The sequence below is a fragment of the Gnatocerus cornutus genome, chromosome 9, assembly GCF_029298725.1.
Source record: "Gnatocerus cornutus isolate USDA-ARS CGAHR chromosome 9, icGnaCorn1.1, whole genome shotgun sequence".
Taxonomy (NCBI): Eukaryota; Metazoa; Arthropoda; class Insecta; order Coleoptera; family Tenebrionidae; genus Gnatocerus; species Gnatocerus cornutus.
Genome location: NC_142241.1, coordinates 1,820,435 through 1,841,921, shown reverse-complemented (window position 1 = coordinate 1,841,921; position 21,487 = coordinate 1,820,435). Strand labels below are relative to the sequence as shown.

General features: G+C 29.4%; 1 pseudogene across 1 annotated transcript; it reads right to left on the bottom strand.

Moving 5' to 3' along the window:
* Positions 1–10,782: 10,782 nt before the first annotated feature.
* LOC148167711 (brachyurin pseudogene) lies at positions 10,783–16,755 on the bottom strand (annotated as a pseudogene). The gene is made up of 3 exons (XR_015770773.1): positions 16,702–16,755; positions 16,438–16,652; positions 10,783–11,350 (listed from the first exon to the last, which is right to left on the bottom strand). The product of XR_015770773.1 is annotated as a brachyurin pseudogene (transcript).
* Between the last annotated feature and the right edge of the window lie 4,732 nt (positions 16,756–21,487).

Genomic DNA, 21,487 nt, shown 5'->3' with positions numbered 1-21,487 from the left:
TTCACATACAAAATTAGCCTTATCTCTTAAAGTACGTTGAAAGATTCTTGCATCATATTTATGACCGCATGACTTTGCAAGAAAAACGAAGCAAATTGAAAGTCATGATCGTAACAATTTTCTTATCGGGAAATGCCTAATACTCGCAGCAATGCTGTTGTTAACAAGATAACCCAGGATTTTTTGATCTAAAAAGGCGTCACACCAAAGCGAGTTTAAAGCCTCATTTCCACGGTCCGTTCTAGAGAGAACAGAATTTGATTTACGATGGAATTTGAGTTATTGCACCATATTTTGCGGTGAGAAAATTTGCAAATCCTATTGCACCCTTGGTTTACAATCCTCTGTTCCGATTCGGGCGGACAAGCTGGTTGAAACGCCGAACCAACACACGGACTGCTACGTTTGGTGACAACTAAACAGTTTTAATTACTCCAATTCTTTTAATTTGAACACTAATTTTTTATAATATGTTAATATAAGGTAAATAACACATATAAATGTGGATTAATTTTAATAAAGATGGCGATAAATGCAGATATTTATTTCCTGCATTGTAATTTACAGAATCATTGCATGAAAAAAAGTGGATAAATACAGGTAGGTTTCTTATCTATGTAAGTGGATTAACCCTTTTGAAATAATTGACAGGCCTCTGTATTCTTATGGATTTAGTTAGGTTTATTACCTGGAGAGTTAAATTTTTTATATAATCCTGTAAATTAAATCTGCTAAATAGATTTTAGGAGAATTTACTTACACAACGTATCTGCGAAATAAGAAACTTGAAGGATCAATGAAGTTAAATAAATTCTGCACTGAACATCGGTTCGACGGACATTTCAACACAAAACAAAGACAGAACGGACAGAACCAACTTGTTCGTCCGACGTGTTATAATTTTTAGGAGAAATAAATAGCTACTTATCAAATAAGCTAAGTTCGATATTTGAGAATGACCTTAAATCTTATGATTTGAACTTTTTTTTGGCCATTTCATAAGTAATAATCTGAAAACTGCAGCTACTATTTGATGTTAAATAACTTTCATTTTTACCAATCAATTGTCAGCAATCATGAAGTGCAATTAAAAAAAATTAATTAGGTTCTCTGCGTTTCGTCTCGGTTCTCTGTCGAACTGTCCGGTGCGTTCTGTCGTGGTTCTGTGTTGAAATGTCCGCCGAACCGATGTCGAACAGACAAGATGGTTCGTTCGTTCAGTTGAACTAGTACGGAATGTTCTTAAATTTGTTTCATTTTATTTATACTTCAAGTTACTTATTACGTGGATATGTCAGCTATGGTAATTTTGACTAATATTCAGAAAATTTAATTCATAGAACAAAATTAAAAATTTAAATCTTCAGGTAATATCTCTGACCAAAATCCAAAAGATTCAATTCATAGAACGCAGACCAAGCATACAAAAATCCCTGTTTTTCGAACGTACAAAATAATTTCATAAGTTAGGTTCATTCTATGCGGCCAATTTTATTACTGTGCGTTCTGTGTTGAAATGTCCGCCGAACCGATGTCGAACAGACAAGATAGTTCGTTCAATTAAAGCAGTAAACTTTATATTGTAGGTAAATTCTCATATAAACCGTCGTAAGTCAGAAAGATTCAATTTATAGAACGAAATTAAAAATTCAAATCTTCAGGTAATAAGTCGGACCAAATCCACAAAAATACTACCTGTCGGTTTCTTCAAAAGGGTAAATCCACTCACAGAGATAAGAAACCTACATACCTGTATCCATTCACGCCTGTTTTCATACAATAATTTTGTATATTTCATTGCAATATTTAGCTTGATGTTAAAATAACTTCTCCACCAGTAAAATAATGTCAGGAATAATCAATTGAAATACAGTAACATTTTTTTATTCCTATTTAACGAGATTAATTATACAAAAATTTTGAAATGCATTGTTTATTGAAAGTTTTCTCCAAAGGAGCGGCTAATTTCAATTATTCTGTGCGTTCTTTGTTGAACTGTCCGGTGCGTTCTGTCTTGGTTCTGCGTTGAAATGTCCGTCGAACAGACAAGATGGTTCGTGCATTTGAACCAGAACAGAATGGTCATGAATCTATTTCATTTTATTTATACTTCAAGTTACCTATTACGTGGATATGTCTGGTATGTTAACTTTCACTAATATTCAGAAAATTTAATTCATAGAACAAAATTAAAAATTCAAATCCTCAGGTAATAACTGACCAAATCCACAAAAATACAGACCTGTCGGTTATTTCAAAAGGGTAAATCCACTCACAAAGATAAGAAACGTACCTACCTGCATTCATTCGCGCCTGTTTTCATACAATGATCAATGCAGGCAATAAGTATGTTCATCTACATTTATCAGCATATTTATTAATCCACATTTATATGTGTTATTTACCTTATTAACATTATGATAAAAAATTAGTATTCAAATTAAAAGAATTGGAGTAATTAAAACTGTTTGGTTACGATCAAATGTAGCAGTCCGTGTGGTGGTTCGGCGTTTCAACCAGCTTGTCCGCCCGAATCGGAACAGAGGATTGTAAACCAAGGGTGCAATAGGATTTGCAAATTTTCTGACCGCAAAATATGGTGCAATAACTCAAATTCCATCGTAAATCAAATTCTGTTCTCTCTAGAACGGACCGTGGAAATGAGGCTTAAGGGTCTACGAGCCTGCCCGAAAATTTCGTGTTTGAAAAGTATGCAACTTTAACAACACCTTTGATTGACAGCTGCCAAAAGGGATTACCGAGGATTTGGTAATGAGCGGATCATAAACTTTATGGAAACGGGCGCTTGACCTGCACATTTACGATACCAATAAGCCGTTTTGTTTTGAAAAATGTCGAACCTAACACCATAATTTTCATTTCAAGAAAAGATTGTAAAACCCAAAACTTCAAATCATCCAAAAGCAATTAAAAATGTGTTTGGGAAAACTTATAAATAAATATCTTGAAAAAAATATTTAAATTCTTGCAATCTTTGGTTACTTGTTTTTGACTGTCCTCGACTTGTAAATCAATGTACTTTTTTAAATTTCTAGAGTTTTGTCGATTAAAGTTGGTCAATAGCTTTTATCAAACTTGCTGTTTATTACAGAAAGAGATGATGGCCAATTTTTGTTCTCTAGATTAGATTATTATTTGCTTTTAATTATTTTAATTTACAATAGCAAACGGTTCAAAAAAATCATGTAAGTACATCAGTTAACCAAAAAAGTAGGAAGCGCAGAACGGTTCTTGATAAAATACAATGTATTCTCAACAAAACAACAAATTTCGTCAAAAAATGCTGTTTAATCATCGTTTTGATGATGGTAAGCATTACTATCCAAATGCGCGTCAAGAATGCCGCAAATCAACATGAAATTAAGCCATTAGTTTCCAGTTTTGACGTAATAAATTAAAAATCTAACTTGGGGAGTTATTTTTAAGAACTTTAAATCCACTTTAGCCTTAAGGCTCTACGCTACGCATATACTCGGTATATGGCTTACGATTTTTCGTTTTTGAAGCGCATTTTAGACTTTGAAAAATCGCTCGACCTCTGTATGTATGCGTCTCAAGTAGAGCTATGGAGGTGACATCTTCGAATTTTGAAAAAGTGAAAAATTTGACTTTAATTAATTAAAAACTGAAATTCCCATTTTTTGTTTTTAAGGAATATGAAGCAACCTACGAAGTTAAAAAAAATACCAACATGAGGAGAATTAAAACCTCTATGGAGGTGACATTTTTGTTTTTGTCATTATGCTATAATTTTGAAGTTATTAATAAAAAAAACAAATTAAAAATAGGCAACCAACAGTACAACTAACGCAAATCATCTTATTCAAATCTCATAATTTACGACCGCTCGCAGGGGGTCACTGACGTTCCGCCCAATTGTAATAAACTGATATCGGGTAAAAGCAGGTAAAGACCCAACTGGCCGCTCTCGGCAACAAACATCGAAGACACTTGTAGCAAGTGTATTGAGAATTAATATTTTTGTATCTTTGATACAGGGTGCGGCAATATTTGTGGTCACTCTTAAAATTGTCTTAGAGGTAAAATTTTAATAAATTACATACGCTAATACATAGTCGAAGAAGCACTAGGAGATGACGCAAAAACTTGTTCTTTATTACCGATAGTTTTGGCGTCGCGACGCCTTAAAAGTGTAATTTTACCTATTTGTGAGGGTTTTTGGAACCATTCAATATATATATTTTTTAATATAAATGTGTTAAAAATATTTCAATTGTCTTTTTTTATTATACGCAAATTGTGTTTAAAATTGTGGAAAAAATGCTATTTTATCAGTAAGGATAGTAAGAAGTTATTTTTTAAAACTCAATAACGTGAAATTGTTTTTTTTTTTGGCTAAACCTAATAATGTGTAAATTATTGTATTGTGTAAAATTATTGTTTATTCATTGAAAAAGCTCTTGCGAAAACACTGTGCCCGAATAGTTGAGCTAAAGTTGAGCTAAGTTGAACAAAGTATCGTTTTTTTTTAATTCCCTGTACAAAATGATAATAGTCATTAAGGCAGTAAACCTTCATATTAATCCTGACATTGTAAATGATTCGCGATGGCAGGGAGCAAGAGTATCTTTAATCGAGAGATTTATTTATTCCCGAAATGAATACAATTTTTTTAGAAGAAATGTGGATTTAAAGTTCTTAAAAATAACTCCCCAAGTTAGATTTTTAATTTATTACGTCAAAACTGGAAACTAACGCCTAATTTGATGTTGACTTGCGGCATTGCAAATCAGAATTGCGTCTTAGCAATCCCAATCAAACTGTTGCTACCTTAGCAACTGCGTCAACGCAATTTTGCGCCACTGATTTGAAATCGGGCCCTAAGTTCTTATTTTTCAATGTAAATAATTAACTATTTCTATTTAGTATCCAAAAGGTGCAACAATCAACGTTAATCAAAATTGAAGTGACTTGTAAAAATTTGATGTTAAACGTAGTTGCCACTGCCCGTCATAGTTTTGAAAACAAACTTGTTAAAACAGCAATTTATGCTCAAATTTTAAACACAATTTGCAATAAATTTAAAGTGAAACTGGTCACAGTTATGTTAAAAAAAGCAATTCGCGAGTATTTACGCAAAAACTCAAACATCGCTAAAAATTACTTTTCTAATGCATCGCGAATTTTTGGTTTAGCTTATGCAAAATTGCAAATATTTCTAAACTAAAAGACCATTTTTCCGCAAGTATAAAATGTGTATTATTGGGAACATTTTCTATTTAATAAACTTTATCTGATAACTCTGACTTAAAACCGGTATTTACATTTTCACTTTTGGAACAATTCCTAATATTTTTCATAACCAAATCTTGGTGTTGACAAAAATTATCAAAAACACAATTTATTCCCAAACACCAAATTTCGTCAAAAACTGCTGACGCGCATTTGGATAGTAATGCTTACCATCATCAAAACGATGATTAAACAGCATTTTTTGACGAAATTTGTTGTTTGAGAATACATTGTATTTTATCAAGAACCGTTTTGTAATTTGCTTCCTACTTTTTTGGTTAACTGATGTACTTACATGATTTTTTGAACCGTTTGCCATTGTAAATTAAAATAATTAAAAGCAAATAATAATCTAATCTAAAGAACAAAAATTGGCCATCAACGATAAACACTCTCTCTTTCTGTAATAAACAGCAAGTTTGATAAAAGCTATTGACCAACTTTAATCGACAAAACTCTAGAAAAAGTACATTGATTTACAAGCCGAGGAATTTACAAGTCGAGGACAGTCAAAAACAAGTATCCAAAGATGGCAAGAATTTAAATATTTTTTTCAAGATATTTATTTATAAGTTTTCCAAACACATTTTTAATTGCTTTTGGATGATTTGAAGGTCTTATTGGTAACGTATAAAATCCACCAGTAGCAAGTAATGATTGGCTTATTAAGGCGCGATTCCACTTGCTTGGTCTAGCCCAGACCAGACCAGACATCCAAGATTTTGAGAGACGTTTTTATAATTCTTCAGTCCCTTTCTGCGTAGTCAGAGGTGCATTGCATCTTAATGTTTTATCTTATGTTTTAAACACAGAAAAGGGCTGAAGAATTATAAAAACGTCTCACAAATCTTGGATGTCTGGTCTGGTCTGGGCTAAACCAAGCAAGTGGAATCGCGCCTTTAGAGACGAGGATTTTTATGTAAAATTCGTACAATTAGAGACACAAGTGGATACAGGTTTTTAAAAAAATAGTTTTTTGCATAATAACATTAAACGCCAATTTTGCTCTTCCTGAGTGGTTCTGGCTTAAAAAATATTAACCAAATATTAACCAATCTAGAAATATAGAAACGTTAATTTAAAATGTTAAAATTGTTAAAAATCAATTAGGGAAGTATTTCTATTGACTAGCGGGGTGTATTATTATGAAAAGTTAATTTTTAAATCACAGAAAACAACAGAGTAAAAAAGGCCCTCAAGTGTCAGGTAAAAGGTTTGGTTAAAAAAATTTAAATGCGCTTTTTTTTAAAAAAAAAATTAATAAAATAATAAGTAATTTTAAAATTTCCCGGGCTACCAGTGAGGAAAAAATTCCGACCACATTTACGAAAATTACATTTTTCAATTAAAATAACTTTCTTCCATTACGTACTATGGGAACTGCAATTTTGCGGATTTTATACATACATTTTTCATTAATTGAAAAAAAAATTACGCCCGTAAAATTTTTGCCTACTTGAACCAGAAATTTGACGGACTCAAAACGCAGAGAAGCTCAAATCCTAATATTTTTAACTCATCTTTGGTCCAACACGAATTTATTGTTCCAACCGCTGGGTTTCTTAGGAAATGTGCAGGTCAAGCGACCGTTTCCATAAAGTTTATGATTCCCTCATTACCAAATCCTCGGTAATCCCTTTTGGCAGCTGTCAATCAAAGGTGTTGTTAAAGTTGCATACTTTTCAAACAGAAATTTTCGGGCAGGCTCGTAGACCCTTAAGGCTGTTCTACCCCTCAACTAAAATTCATGTTTTGAAAAATATGCAACCCAACATACTGACCATTTGACACATGCCAATCATTCATAAGGGTGAAAATCGTCTGTAAAATTAGCATATTTTCTACCACAGTTCAGCAATAAACCAGGCAGATGAATTTGCCTTGCTTTGGAGTTTGTTTCGAAAGTTTTCCCGATTTCGAAATATTATGTCCCTCGAAAATAATAAATGAAAAATAAAGAGAAATAATAAATGATGGCATCATCTAATAAACTTTATATTTCAAGTAAAAAATGTTTCGTTAAAAATGTGTACCATCACAATTTTATTTTCAAAATTACACTGTACGACAAATTCAAATTAATTTTGAATGTGTTATGTAATCCAAACAAAGTACATACCCAAAGGACATCCTTACCTCAAAACCTTCACAATTTTTAACATAAGTAGTTGAAAAAAACATAGAAAAGAGATTCTTTTTCTATTTTACTTATGATTTTAATGTATGTATGGTTATCAATATAAAATACACATAAAAAAAAAGTAAAATTAAAAAAAAATTATATGCAAATCATAACTTGTTTAGCCGCCAACTTTGATACAATTTTTTTACTCTTTATTACAAAATTCGTTTTTTTTACAATAATTTTAAATTGATTGTATTTGACAATGTACAGATTTTTATTTTGGAAACAAAAATCTTTAAAACTTACAAAGTCATAAAATTTAAAATTAAATATAAAATTTGGTGGTGACTTGCGGTTAATGGCATATGTTTTATCAAAAGGTGGGCTACCTATAGAACAGTTTTTTGGCTACTAAAACTTTGTCACGCAGTGTTTTAATTGATAACAAATTTATATTAGTTCAACTTGTTATTTCTTATGTTGGGTATTTAATAAAATCAATTCTACCAAATTTTAAAACGGATATATGGGATATATGGGTAATTAAAAAATAACATATCTTGACATAACTAAATATTTCAAAAATTGAGAATAAATGTCCACCTCTATGAATGTTTTCATCATTTTGGAAAAGTTTAAAAAGTTGGTACAGCAGCACAATTTGAGATATGTATAAAGAAATCATTGAAAATGTAAAATCATGTTTTGGGTAATTATTTTAACAAAGTTGGGGAAAACACAGAAGTAACAATATAGATATGCTGGTATCTAAAAATCAAATAGTTACGGGAGCGCTAAAAAGCTTTCAATCGTCTAATCTTTTTATTTTAACCTGACGGTCATGTATGAGAGACAACTCGGTGCTGACCTTTTTGGTCTTATGGCTACTTGAGAAAACATTCCACTCTGCCTGCGGCAAAGGACCAAAAGGCCAAAGATGCAATAAAATGCATAACAATCAATGTATGAAATACAATTAATCTATTGTCCTATATAGTATAGATTGTTTAAATGCAATGTTGTAATGCAAGTTATTAATTGAGGTCAACTTCAAGAGCCAAAAGCAATTTTTTTGTCAACAAAGATGAGTTTGATTGCGCTAAATCTAAACTCAAAATACTACACTCAACTGAGAAAAAAAAAGTTCTGAACAGTGACTTTATAATTCCAACTCTTAATTTGTGGCCGTAATGGCGTTTTGCGCTATTTCCTATGCACTTCGGCCGGGGTAGGACAGAGCCTTAAAGCTGGTCAAGAAACCGTAAATGAGGGTACGATTGTAAATCAACCTAGTCGTAAATTATCTGAAAAGTTCAGAGCTTCGATTGAAATTTTTTTATTTTATCTCACTCATAACTAAGCCAATTTTAATGATATCGATTTAAACTTAACGGGAAAGTGTTTTTTAAAGTGTTCTTTACTAATTCTTAGTTTTAAAATTCACAAAAATCGAATATAAACTTCTATTAGTAAAACTACACCAAATTATCGAATTTTCAAGTAATGTAACTTTTAAATTAAATGTTTTTTCCAATGTTTGATACTTAGTTTTAGAAGAAAATGCGAATACAAGCAGTTGAGAATAAGAACGAAACTTATACATGAAAAAATAAGCGAAATATTTAGACGATACTTTACATGGGATTCTCCATAAGAAAAATGTCTTGGCACTCGCCTTAACCCTCATGCAAGATTTCTAAAAATAAAAAAAAAATTAAAGATTTACTGCAATCAAACTCATCTTTGCTAACAAAAAATTCGCTTTTGACTCTTGAAGTAGACCTCAATTAATAACTGGCATTACATTGCATTTAAACAGTCTATCCTATATAGGACAACGGAATAATTGCATTTTATTGCATCTTTGACCATTTGGTCTTTTGCCGCAAGCACAGTGGAGTGTTTGAGTGTTTCCAATTGAAGAAAATTTATTGGATCAATTCTTGATATTGACAAAAATGATCAAAATTACAATTTTTTCCCAAACACCAAATTTTAACAAAAAATGCTGACGCGCGTTTCGATAGCAATGTTGTCATCATAATCTAGATGATCTACACAAATCAAATAGAATCTTAAATCTATCTAAAAGAATTAGGGACTCGTTTAGAAATTCTTAAGAGTTTTCTAAACAATTCTTTGCAGATTCTGAGGAGAATTTTGCAAGATTCGTAGAAAATTCTTCACGGATAATTAAAGATTTTTTATCAAATAATTTAAGAAGATTCTCTAAGAATTATTTAGAAATTTTTTACACGATTTCTGGATCCTTTAAAATTTCTGAATAGCTTTAGAGAGAATTTGGGAAATTCAAGGCAAAATCTTAAACCAATTAACTGAGTTCAAAAATATTCCCAGAGAATTTAGCAAAATCTAAATGTAAATTAAAAAATTTCAGGGAGAATTGAACCATCCTAAGAAATTCTACCACAGAATCTATGAAGAATACCAGGAGAGCTAAAAATTTGAAGAAGAATTTAAAGAGAATTTAAGGGATAATTTGCAGAGAACCAAGAGGATTTATGAAAAATTCAAAAAGCATTTAAGCACAATCTAGAAAAAATCAAGATCAATTCTAGGCAAAACAAGAAGAATCAAGAAAATCAGAGTATCTACAGAGAATTAGAACAGATCTAATTTAAAGAGGACTTTGATGTTCTAGATTTAGATAAGAGAAAATTTAAAATTATTCTAGAAGTAGGTAATACTATGAAGTTTTATCAAATAATTCAAGATAGATTCTTTAGAACTTCATTACAAATTTCTTAGAGATTTTTTTATTGTTTCTCGAAAATTAATTGCAATTTAAAAAAAAGAAAACGATTTTAAAGATATTTTTTAGAATTGTTTTAAAGATTTTTGAGAGGTTTTTTAAACAGGCCTAAAAGAAAATGTGAGATAGCTTACATGCTCTTGGAATTCTATGTAAATCCTTTAAAGAATAAAGTTTGAGATCATTTAGAATTCCTGTAAAGCTGTAGAGAGAATTTATCGAACTCAAGGCAAACTTCAAACGAATTAATAAGATCTAAAAAGTATTTAAACAGAATTTAGCAAAACCTGTAGCAAAATTAAAAAATTTTAAGAAGAATTAAATTATACCACAAAATCTATAAAGAATTTGCATTGCATTTTAGATTATTTTAGATAAGAGATTACCTTCTTATCAACAAGAACATGATTGTAAAGAGAGTTCTAGTTCTTCAGAGATTTTTAGTGATTAAGAAAATTTCATCTATTCTTTGCATACATTGGATTGAATCCTTTAGATTGTTTTGAAAGGCGTTCTTCACTTATTTAATGTTTTTTAGAAAATCTTTAGAAATTCAAAACGACAAAAAGTAGAACCAAAGACCAAATTCTTGCTTCTTTTTATTAACCAATTAGAAAGTACCTAGAGAATTAACATCAACATCAGTATGGTCAGCCAACCAAAGAACAAAGCTTGAAACCCTGGTGAACCCCGAAGGCGACCCTCCCGGACACCCTTTGGCCTCAAACGAACTAATCCCAATGAGAGTACCATCAAGCACCAACGGACCCCCAGAGTCACCATTACAAGTGCCAGAGTTCGCATCTCCAAAAGTACACAGCACAGAGGTTGGAAGAAACCCAAAGAATTCTTCGCATTGTTTGTTCTTCATCACTATCAAATCCACGTAGAAGAGGACGTCGGAAATGAAGCGTGCGTCAGCACTGGTGAAACCCCAGCCACTAGCTCTAGCACTCTGGTCGGAATAATCTGGTGGAAGACCTGGAGGTAACTTGACTGGCTGGATGATGGTGGAGAGCTCGACGCCGTTGGGAAGACCAATGATGGCGATGTCGTTTTCGATGGTTTTGCTGTCGTATTCTTCGTGGATTTTGATGGCGGTGCTGATTATTTGTACTTGGTTAGTTTCTGCTATGAGGGGCGTGTGGGTGCCTAAGTGGACGTAGACTTGGATGCCACTGGAAAACAGAATAAGATAAGTTTGGCAAGTTTGCTTATTGCTTATTTATAAGAGATAATCTATCAAATCTAAAAGGAATTAGAGAGACTAGAAAAAAATTAAAAATCATCTTAACGGAATGTTAGAGAGGATCTAAGAAGACTAAAATAAAAGTCCGAAAGAGAATTTCTGGAAATTCCAATTTAAATCGACAAAATTTAAAGATTTAGGGAAACAAAAAACTAGAGAAAACCTAAAAAAAATTTTGAAAATTTTTAAAGAAAATCTAAAAAATGTGTCTAAACAAAAGTCGAGAGACTAAATCTGGGACTTTTATATCGATTTTGCCAAAAAACATCGATTTTTAATACATATACTTTTATTTTCGATGTATCATTAAAAATCGATAATTGCGGTTTCGATGTATGTATTTTATTTTACACTCTTGATTTTAGTGTGTTTTTTCATAACATATTTACTTAATATTTTGTTTATTACTTAAGGTTTTTATTTATTTTTGTTTTTTTCTCGTATTTGCTTATTAAGAATTTTATTTATTTTTGTTTTTCACAATAAACTATGCTATATTGAGTTTTTTATTTACTATTTTTCAAAATCGATGTATTCGAGATCGATGTAATTGTGCTCTTGTTGAAATTGAGCTCAACATCGATTTTTTATACTCGATGTTCCCAGATTTACTAGAGACTATAAACAGAATCTAAAAAAATGTAGAAAATTAAGACGTCTATAAATTACTCAAACAGAATTTATAACAACGTAATAAAACAAAATAATAACAAATGAATCGAATCAAGAAAATCTATCACAGAATCAAAGAAAATGTCTAGAGGGCCAAAAAGAACCAAAAGAGAATTAATAAAATCTCAGAATCCAATCCACAATCTGCGGAAAATCAACATAAAATCTTTAAAAAAATGAAAATCTAGAAGATCTATGGAGATTCTAGAAAATCTAAATTCATTGTGTCAATTGTGCAATGAAAAAATCGGGATGGCGTTTCAACAGTATTTTAATTAAATTAGGTAGATGTTTTTTCTCATTTGTAATTATCATTGTCTTTTGTTATCAATAATTTCAAAAAAGATTGCCAATCTTTTCTGTTATTTGCTGCTTTTTGACATTACAATAACGGCATTCTTTTATTTGACACCATACACCTAGATTTTATTAACTTTTATTGCTTATTTTTTTCAACTTTGAAATTCTTTTTTAAAATATTTTTGGTTAAAAGTAGAACATATTACACATTTCTGAATCAAGAAAATTAAAATCTATCAAATTATGAAAAAAAAAATATAGGTTTCAATTTAAAATAAGAAAGTTGAGTATCGCCCAAAAGATACTAAGGCATTTAGAAAAATTTTAAAATCATCAGTTTATAGTAAATTAAAAACCATTTAATTTGTTTTTTAAATTTTTGAAATCGGGTAACAAATAAAAATTCTACAACGCCTGCCGTTTTAAAAAAATCACCCTGTATGTATCGAGTATCGGGTCGATTTCAAGTCACTGCATTAACGCAAAAAAATTCTTTTTTTTCAAAAATTTTGAAAATTGTCAATAAACGTGTCAGAATAATTAGCAAAAGAACGAAATATCATGCTCGTGGTTTTAAAATTAATAATTTGGTCGAATTATACAGAAAACTATGGAAATTTTGATTCATAGCGCTAAAAATACTTTTCTAAAATCTCTTTCTTGGTGTAAAACATTGTACATTGGTGAAGTTTGAAAGTAAAAACAGTTTTAAATTTCATTGTTCTAGCATAAAGATTATCAGCCATAAGCAATTACTTGCAAATTTTTGAATTTTGGCTTCATCCTTAAAGTAAATATTTTTTAAGTTCTTTCTTTTTGCTTTACAATTTTGTACTTTGCTACAGGCAACAAAGGTGTCAAAGGTAGTAAAACTGCGAAATTGCATTCTCGTGACGTTAAAATTACTAAAAAAGTCAAATTATACATCAGATTATAGCTTGACAAATAAAATTTTCTAAAATCCTTTTTTTACAGCTAAAATTCTGTGTGCTTTGGTGAAGTTTGCAAGCGCATCGAGGGTAGAAATATTTGCAAATATTATTGTTCTAGGCATTAAGGTTATTAAAACTACGTAATTAATTAGAAATTTTGAAATTCTAATTGAATATTTTTAAAATTTTTCGTTTTTCTTTAAAAGTTTTGCAATTTGGTAACAATCATACGCTTGTAAAAAGTAGTTTTACTTCTAATTTTCATTCTTTTGGCGTTAAAACTGCTAAGATAATCGACAAATAAAAAAAACTATGCAAATCTTGATTAGTTCGATTTTTTTTATAGTACTTGTTTCAAAATTTTGCCTAAATTTTTTCATTTTTGATATTTTTTTTTTAAATATTTTTTATTTATTTTTTAACATACTACACATTTCTGAATCAAGAAAATTAATATCTCCCAAATTATGAAAAAAATATATGGGTGCCAATTTAAAATAAGAAAGTTGAATATCGCCCAAAAAATACAAAGACATTTTGAAAAATTCTAAAATTATCTGTGTATCGTAAATTAACAATTTGTTTTTAAAATTTTTGAAATCGGTTTATAAGTAAAAAATTTACAACGCCTGCCGTTTTTAAAAAATCACCCTGTATAAGAGAATCTAAAGTTAATCTGAAAGAATTGAGAAAATTCTAAGAGACTTTTTCACAATTTTTTGCAGAGTCTTAGAAGAATTTCGATAGATTCGACATTTTTCACGGATAATTAAAGATTTTTTATCAAATAATTTAAGGCAGATTCTCTAAGGATTATTAAGAAATTCTTTACAAGATTTTTGGATCCCTTAAAATTTCCGTAGAGTTTTAGAGAGAATTTGGGAAATTCAAGGCAAAATCTTATACGAATTAACTGAATACAAAAGTATTCCAAGAGAATTTAGCAAAATCTAAATGTAAACTAAGAATTTTTAAGGAGAATTTAGGACCATCTTAAGAAATTTTACCACAAAATCTATGAAGAATATCTGGAAAATCTTGAAATTTAAAGAAGAATCCAAAGAGAATTAAGAAAATTTAAGGAATAATTTGCAGAGAAACATGAAGCTCTAAGAAGAATTAAGATAAAATCTAGAAAAACCAAGAAGAATCTAAAAAATCTAGAGCATTTATGAAGAATTAAAACACAACTTATCTAAATTAATCAAAAAGAGCTGTGGCATAATTTTGAAATTCTTAAAAGCTTTCTTGACAGTTTAATGCAAATTTTATAGAATGTTTGGGATTTCCTGTAGAACTATAGAGAATTTGGAGAATTCAAGAAATAATTTGCAGAGATTCAAGAGGATTAAAGAAGAATTTAAAGGGAATTTAACCATTGGTTAGAAAAAATGTAACCAAAATCTTAATTTTATGATAATTCAAAAATAATCGACAAAAAAAGTCTAACATAAAAATGGATTTTATATACAATCTTAAGAGAAAAATCTTAACAATTCGAATTTACAGAAATCAATGAACACAAGAAAAAGAAAATCTTAACAATTTGAATTTACAAAAATCAAGAATAACAAGAAAAAGAAAATCGAGAAAATCCAGAAAAACAGAATCTTAGGAAACCTAGAATATCAAAGGAGAATGAGAACTAATCTAAAAGTTCGGAAGAGGAAACTACTGTATAGAGAGAATTTGAAGTTAATTTATAAAATCTAACTAAGGAAAGCCAAAAATTTAGAAAAATTGTAGAAAAATAAAGAAAATTGGGAGAAAATCTAGTAAATAAGAAGAGGTTAAATAGCATATAGAAACAATCTAGACAGGATCACTGAAATGGGGAGATTAAAAATAGAATCCAGAAAATATTTTAAAAACTCGTAGTGAAGTTTTAAGTTTTAAGTAGTGAAAATAAGATTCAGAAAACCCAAACATTTAAAGGCAATCATGCAATCATTGTAAAGTTATTTACACACATATGCAATCTTGAGAGAATTTACAATGAATCTGAAGATAAATAAGCAACGGTCTAAAAATCAAAGATATTAAAAATCAATTTTTTATAAGAAGAATCTAGAAGAAAACATGGAATCTACGGAAATTTTAGAGAATTTAAAATAAATATAAAAAATGTAGAACGTAAGGAAATTTACAAAGATCGAAAATTGAAATACATCTAGAAATTTGGAAAAAAATGTAAAATCAATTTGAAGGATTTAATGAGAACATATTTATTTGCTTATAAGAGTACGAGAAAACGTCGAAAAACAAAGTTTTCGAAGAATCCAAAAATTCTCAAAATAAAAAAAACGACATGCAGAAAATCTAAATTTCACATAATCGCAAGATTAAAAAAAAATGAATCAAGAAGTTTCAAGGGAGAATTTAATGAAATGTGTCTAAACAAACGGAAGAACTTATACTATTTTTTCGAATTTGTACCCTTTTTTTAATAAAAAATTTAAATTTTCCAATTCTAAGACTTTTCGTTTTACACGATTGGCAATGGTTTTGTAACCACGACTTGCCACTTGATTTTCAAATTCAATTTAAAATTTGACATTTATTGAGTTTCACCTAACGTCGTAATCTAACCTCACAATCGTAAAATCAAAATTGACCAAGCACTTGACAGGAAACGAGTGACAGCCAGACTAATTAGTTCTGCCAACTCTTTAAAAACAAAATTTCCAATTTTGAGTTCTCTTATAGATAGCATCAAGCGTGACTTTGGAATTCCTGTCGTACACTATTGTGCCGCTTTGTTTTCATAGTGAATATAACTATCAGGAAAATTATTTATAATGTTACTTATTTCAATGACGTTTTAGTTACGGTTTTGTGTCCAAATTTTTGACTTTTATGTTTTAAACCACAACTAGAACAGTCTATTTCTCAAAACTTACTTTGCTCCATGTTTGAGGTTAATTGCAAATGTCAGTTGACAAATCGAAACCCACATTTGTAATGAGCGGCACATTTCTTTGACATTTCATAGCCACCCATGATGCTAGAAACATATTGTACAATCGACTCCAAATTGAGTACTCTAATGGACCAATTAAAGCGGCAAATTCGAAAAATTGAATTTTTGAACTCTAAACTAAACTGAACTTACTCAACAGCACAATGCGCAGCTGTAACAACATAGTTTGCCGAAATGAGAGACCCTCCACAGTACCATCCAGTTGTAGTGTTGTATATTTCAAGAAAAACTTGCCAAGGGATGCTGTTGGGTTCGGCTTCCTGACCCCCAATAATTCTTGTGTTATGATTATGACCCACAGAAACTATGGGTTGCTTGTATAAGTTTCGATAGCTGAGTTGGCTGACCTGTAAGAAAAGTTACCAAAAATTTGTTTTTTATTTTATTTTATTTTACTTGAGGAGCCGCCGTTGCCAGGGCAAATAGACTTGCAATCACTAGTACTTTCATCTTATATTTGACTCGTGTCGATTTTGGTACTCTTTATATAGGTACTCCTTCAGGGTACTTAACTTATAATTAATTTGTTTTAATAGTGACATGATTGATGATAAGAGTGGTGATGATGTAATATCAACAATGTGTTACTGTTTATCCATACTTATATCTACAAATTGTAAGTGTTTTTCTAAGAAAATCAGTGGCATTTTTATTCATACTGGACCATTCGTTAAATCAAAATTATTTACCATTTTCTATTAAATTTGTTGTTAGATTTTGACAGTTTACTTGCTAAAACTGTAAAATTTGGAAGCGTTACTACTTTTGGCTTGTTTACCAACTACTCTAAATTCCAAAAATTTAGGTAAAAAACCAATCAAAGAAATTCATAACTTCCTATTAAATTCTGTAACTTTGGCAGTTTTCATTCTAAAACAGTAAAATTGGGTGGATTTTCTACCTTTAACTTGTCTACCAACAGGGCTAAATTCCAAAATTTAAAATCAAGAAATACAATTTTTAGACATTTTCATTGTGAAATGAAGCAAAAATTTCCAATATTTTCTATTAAATTTCGTAATTTTGACAGTTTTTGTGGTAAAATAGTAAAATTTAAAGATTTTACTACTTACGGCTTGTTTACAAATGTTTTAAATTTAAGATATTTTAATAATTTAAATTTTAGAGCAAGAAATAGCATTTTCAGAAAAAAATATTTTGGAATGATCCAAAAATTTTAATCATTTTCTTTCAACTTGGACAGATTTCAAGCCAAAACTGTGAAATTTGGAAGTTATATTACTTTCGGCTTGTTTAACAACTGTGCTAAATTCCAAAATTTTTCACCAAGAAGTAGAGTTTTTAGAAAACTTTTGTTTTGAAATCTATCAAAAATTTCCACGACTTCTATTAAATTTTGTATCTTTGGTAGTTTCTATGCTAAAACAGTGAAATGTGGAGAATTCACTACTATTGACTTGTTTATCAACTTTGCTGAATTCCAAAATTTCAAAGCAAAATAACTGAATTTTTAGAAATTTTTATGTTGAAAGACAACCAAAAATGTCCACCACTTTCTAATAAATTCCGTAACTTTGCCAGTTTTTATTATGAAACTTTGAAATTGAGTAGTTTTACTACTTTTAACTTGTTCACCAACAGTGCTAAATTCCAAAATTTTTAAACAAGAACTAGAATTTTTAGAGAATTTTTTTGTGACATGAACCAACGATTTTGACAAGTTTATATCAAATTATTTATATCTTTGACAGTTTTTATGCTAAAACGGTGAAATTTGGAGGCGTTACTACTCTTGGCTTGTTTACCAACTACTCTAAATTTCAAAATTTTAGATAAAAAACCAATCAAAGAAATTCAAAACTTTCTATTAAATTCTGTAACTTTGGCAGTTTTTATTCTAAAACAGTTTAACTGGGTGGTTTTACTAGTTTTAATTTGTTTATCAACAGCCTTTGATAACAAAATAAATTTTAGAGCAAGGAACACAATTCTTAGACATTTTTATTAATTTTAGACCAAGAAACAGAATTTTTAGAAAATTTTATTACGAATTGAACTAAAAATTTCGACCACTTCTATTAAATTTGTTACTGTGGCAGTTTTCATGCTAAAACTCTAAAATTTTGAGGTTTTACTACTTTTGGTTGGTTTACTAACTGTGCTAAATTTCAACATTTTAGACAAAAGAAACTTAATTTTAACGAATTTTTATTTTAAAGGCGAAAAAAGTTTCCATCACGTGTTATCAAATTTTGTAACTTTCGCAGTTTTCATTCTAAAACAGTGAAATTGGGTGGATTTTCTACCTTTAACTTGTTTACCAACAGTGCTAAATTCCAAAATTTTAAATCAAAAAATACAATTTTTAGACATTTTCATTTTGAAATGAACCAAAAATGTCCAATATTTTCTATTTAATTTCGTAACTTTGACAGTTTTTGTGGTAAAATAGTAAAATTGGAAGATTTTTTTAATTACGACTTGTTTACCAAATGTTTCAAATTGCTAAATTTTAGAGCAAGAAATAGCATTTTTAGATGAATTTATTTTTTAATGAATTAAACATTTTAACCATTTTTTTCAACTTGGACAGATTTCAAGCCAAAACTGTAAAATTTGGAAGTTATATTACTTTCGGCTTGTTTAACAACTGTGCTAAATTCCAAAATTTTTTACCAAGAAGTAGAGTTTTTAGAAAACTTTTATTTTGAAATCTACCAAAAATTTCCACCACTTTCTAATAAATTCCGTAATTTTGCCAGTTTTTATTCTGAAACTTTGAAATTGGATGTTTTTTTACTTTTAACTTGCTCACCAACAGTGCTAAATTCCAATTTTTTTAAACAAAAACTAGAATTTTTAGAATTTTTTTGTGACAAACCAACGATTTTGACAAGTTTATATTAAATTATTTGCAATTTTGACAAATTGTATGCTAAAACGGTGAAATTTGGAGGCGTTACTTCTTTTAGCTTGTTTAACAACTAAGTTAAATTTCAAAATTTTAGATAAAAAAACCAATCAAAGAAATTCAAAACTTTCTGTTAAATTCTGTAACTGTGGCAGTTTTTATTCTAAAACAGTATAATTAGGTGGTTTTACTAGTTTTAACTTGTTTACCAACATTGCTTAATAACAAAATTTTAGAGCAAGAAACACAATTTTTACACATCTTTATTTTGAAATGAACTAAAAATGTCCAATATTTTCTATTCAATTTCGTAACTTTGACAGTTTTTGTGGTAAAATAGTAAAATTTGAAGGGTTCAGTCCCTTCGGTTGGTTAACCAACTCTGCTAAATTTCAAAATTTTAGACCAAGAAACAGAATTTTTAGAAATTTTTATTACGAAGTGAACTAAAAATTTCGACCACTTCTATTAATTTTGTAACTGTGACAGTTTTCATGCAAAAACTCTGAAATTTTGAGGTTTTACTACTTTTGGTTGGTTTACTCACTGTGCTAAATTTCATCATTTTAGACAAAAGAAACTCAATTTTAACGAATTTTTATTTTAAAGGCGAAAAAAGTTTCCATCACGTGTTATTAAATTTCGTAACTTTGGCAGCTTTCATTCTAAAACAGTAAAATTGGGTGGTTTTTTCTACCTTTAACTTGTCTATCAACAATGCTAAATTCCAAAATTTCAAATCAAAAAACACAATTTTTAGACATTTTTCATTTTGAAATGAACCAAAAATTTCCAATATTTTCTATTAAATTTCGTAATTTTAACAGTTTTTGTGGTAAAATAGTAAAATTTGAAGATTTTACTACTTACGGCTTGCTTACCAAATGTTTCAAATTGCTAAATTTTAGAGCAAAAAATAGCATTTTTAGATGAATTTATTTTTTAATGAATAAAACATTTTAACCATTTTCTTTCAACTTGGACAGATTTCAAGCCAAAACTGTGAAATTTGAAAGTTATATTACTTTCGGCTTGTTTAATAGCTGTGCTAAATTCCAAAATTTTTCACCAAGTGGTAGAGTTTTTAGAAAACTTTGTTTTGAAATCTACCAAAAATTTCCACCACTTTCTATTAAATTTCGTAACTTTGGTAGTTTTCATGCTAAAACAGTGAAATGTGGAGATTTCAGAACTTTTGACTTGTTTATCAACTTTACTAAATTCTAAAATTTTAAGGCAAAAGAACTGATTTTTTAGAATTTTTTATGTTGAAAGCGAACCAAACATGTCCACCACTTTCTAATAAATTCCGTAATTTTGCCAGTTTTTATTCTGAAACTTTGAAATTTGGTGTTTTTTTTTACTTTTAACTTGTTCACCAACAGTGCTAAATTCCAAATTTTTTAAACAAAAACTAGAATTTTTAGAAATTTTTTTTGTGACAAACCAACGATTTTGACAAGTTTATATTAAATTATTTGTAACTTTGACAAATTTTATGCTAAAACGGTGAAATTTGGAGGCGTTACTACTTTTAGCTTGTTTAGCAACTAAGTTAAATTTCAAAATTTTAGATAAAAAACCAATCAAAGAAATTCAAAACTTTCTGTTAAATTCTGTAACTGTGGCCGCTTTCATTCTAAAACAGTAAAATTGGGTGGATTTTTTACCTTTAGCTTGTCTACCAACAGTGCTAAATTCTAAAATTTTAAATCAAAAAACACAATTTTTAGACATTTTCATTGTGAAATGAACCAAAAATGTCCAATATTTTCTATTAAATTTAGTAACTTTGATAGTTCTTGTGGTAAAACAGTAAAATTTGAAGATTGTACTACTTACGACTTGTTTACCAAATGTTTCAAATTGCTAAATTTTAGAGCAAGAAATAGCATTTTTAGATGAATTTATTTTTTAATGAGTAAAACATTTTAATTATTTTCTTTCAACTTGGACAGATTTCAAGCCAAAACTGTGAAATTTGGAAGTCATATTACTTTCGGTTTGTTTAACAACTGCGCTAAATTCCAAAAATTTTTACCAAGAAGTAGAGTTTTTAGAAAACTTTTATTTTGAAATCTACCAAAAATTTCTCCACTTTCTATTAAATTTCGTAACTATGGTAGTTTCCATACTAAAACAGTGAAACGTGGCGATTTCACTACTTTTGACTTGTTTATCAACTTTGCTAAATTCCAAAATTTCAAGGCAAAAGAACTGAATTTTTAGAAATTTTTATTTTGAAAGCGAACAAAAATTGTTCATCATTTTCTAATAAATTCCGTAATTTTGCCAGTTTTTATTCTGAAA